Source organism: Sapajus apella, unplaced genomic scaffold (genome assembly GCF_009761245.1).
Source record: "Sapajus apella isolate SASKATOON/1434 unplaced genomic scaffold, GSC_monkey_1.0 scaffold8774, whole genome shotgun sequence".
In the NCBI taxonomy this organism is placed as follows: Eukaryota; Metazoa; Chordata; class Mammalia; order Primates; family Cebidae; genus Sapajus; species Sapajus apella.
In genome coordinates this window covers 1-2,702 of record NW_022445695.1, presented here as the reverse complement: position 1 = coordinate 2,702, position 2,702 = coordinate 1, and the positions used below count along the sequence as shown (strand labels likewise).

At 43.4% G+C, this 2,702-nt stretch overlaps 1 pseudogene; it reads right to left on the bottom strand.

Annotated features, from left to right (window-relative positions):
* Window positions 1-518: 518 nt before the first annotated feature.
* LOC116548258 lies at window positions 519-1,162 on the bottom strand (annotated as a pseudogene).
* Window positions 1,163-2,702: the final 1,540 nt, after the last annotated feature.

Sequence of the window (2,702 nt, the reverse complement as noted above, 5' to 3'; positions counted from 1 at the left end):
TATATTCCAATTATGAGATTCAGTACAAAAATATAGATCTCTACTGAGTTTTGCCTGTGGAAGCATAATTCAGAAAAGGCACATGTTCAAATAGAAAACCCATCCAAAGAGGCGCCACAGACCCCTCCATGCGCAATCATCATCCACAATTAGGTATTTTCCATCAGCTAGATTCCAAGATACAGTAGGTAAAAATAGACCTCTAATACTTAAAATATATTCCACCTAATGCAATCCTGGATTTAGCATGTGAATCATATAAAATAGTCTTTTTTTTTTTTTTTTTAAAGAAACTGTTTTGGAAAAAACATAGCTCACTTTTCCTGCTTTTTCCACAATCCTCAAGGGGGAAAAAAAGTGACCTCATCCCATTGGTCATCAGGAATACAAGTGATTTGCCCCCCTACCCATCCACAGCCCCCAACAGCCCCAGTTTGTCTTCTGTCATGTGCAGCTTCATGCCCTCAAAATTAGTTCTCACAAAACAGAACAAAAGAATTAGGATATTGGACATATAAAAACATGTCGACATCAGGGCGTGGGCCTTTGCTGTGGGCGCGACCGTCTGCGTCACTCCAGAAGGGCTTTTCCTTTGGAATCAGGCAATGTAACCATTTGTCTTTCCAAAGGCGGTCACAGGCGCAAAGTTTTCATAGATTGTCATTGCGGTCGTGTTCTAGTAGATGAGATCTACTTTTGAGTCTTTCTGGGATCTGACAATATCCAAAACACACTGGTTGAGGAAAACATACTGGTCCTCTGTCTGCACCATAAAAGGCCTGTGCATTCGAAGATCATACACAATCCTGTACACATCCATGGTGTTCTCATTCTCTATCTGGTAGATAAGACGATCAACGGCAATGAAAGTGCCCGTCCTTCCAACCCCAGCACTGCAATGCACCAGAATCAGCGATTCAGGAGGACTCTGCTTCATGTAGTCATGAACAAGGTACCGGAAGTTGACGAGCAGGTCAGTGGTGTTGGGAACACCGTGGTCTGGCCAGGAGGTGAAATGGAACAGTCTCAGAGGGTGGCTCTCACTTGTCTGGATATTTTTTACTGTGAAATCTCTGATGGTCCATTCTGGAAGAACAGTTTCTGATGTCATCGCCACAGTTATGTCCCCATAGTCGTGAGCCTGCTTGGAGGGCCAATACATCCACTGTAGATATTGAGTGTTGGGGGTGATGTCCTGTCTCAGCGTTCAGAAGCCCCGAGGACCCAGGGCCTCCCAGGGTGGCTACGCTGCCTGCGGGAGGGGCGGGTGGCACTGTCATCTTGGGATTACACTCCCTTTTTTATGAGCCTGTGGACATCTGTGGTTTTGTACTTTGGGGCTTTGGGGGAGGTGTTTAACTTTCTAGTGATTGATGATTGTCAGACTGAAATACCAAAGCTTTTTTGTTCTGTTTTTTAAATAAATATCTTTCAAACTTAAAAAAAATGTTCTTCAAAGAGGGTGAAAAAAAATATATTATACTGATAGGAATCATTGCCTGTGAAAAGAAGCCTTCTGAGCCCTTCTTTTGACACAGCCTCCTTCACTGGATTAGTGCGGGAGTAAATCCTCAGGGAGGGCTGCATGGCCAGAACACATCAATCCCAAGCACCACCTATCCCATAGAAGCTTGTGGGCAGCAATGCTCCAAACAAACCATGTTCTCACCCAAAGAAACCTTCAGGGACAAATCCACAGTAAGCACACATGCTTGCCTATCCCAGTACTTGAGCATTTTAAGAGTTCTGCTCTAAGCTGAGGCAGAACTGCCTGCCTGAGAACGCTCAACTGGGTTAGTTATGTGGGTTCTTCATGGGGCACCATCTATGTAGGAGGCTGGACCCTGGATTCCTCTTGAAATAATGAGGTCCCTAGAGGGACCCTTAGAACCAGCTGATCCTACCAAGAGCTTTTAAAACATGCTGGTCAAATCTGCAGAAGATTCCCTGGTGCAATCCCGATATTTTAGTCTGTAAGGTAGCCCTGATAACTCTGAAGTAATCCTGTAGTCCACTGGTATAACATAGAAGGGTCCCATGACACCATACAGTATCTACGCTTATTGGCTGGGCCTCCTGTTGACTCTTGGCACTGTAATTTCTAGTACTGTTTACATTACTATTATATGAGAATAAGCTTCCTGAATGTCCACATAAATCCAAGCATTTCCTGGAACTATCGCTGCTTCCTAGTCCTTTATATTACCATGAAAGGTAGGGATGGGAGTGAGTAACACTTCAAAGAAAACTGCCAGGTAGACAGTTATCCTGAGAAAAGGGTTAGTATTATTGCTGCTGAGAAGGGAAGGACCAGAAATCAGAGGAACTGAGTATTTCACTATGTCATCTTGAAAACTTTTCCACCCTGGACAATTTGAAATCTAAATGAAATTTGGTCCAGCATAGTAGGATATCCATTCCAACAGGGTGAGGACCAGCCACCTACTTACTTTTCAGTCCAATTCTATTATCCTTTCTGCTCTAGGAATTGCCCCTGGAGGCCACAATCAAAATTTTGCTAAATTTTCAGGCATGAAGATGATTCTCCTTAATTCAATGTCTCATGAATCTTAACCAAGATCGCTTCCCTTCCTGTACCTTTCAAGGCTATGATCCAAAAGGAAAAGGAGTATTCCTTTTATTAACAACAAAACTATGTGCTACCCTCAGGAATCTTTCTTGGTCAGCCTGGCCTTGACTTT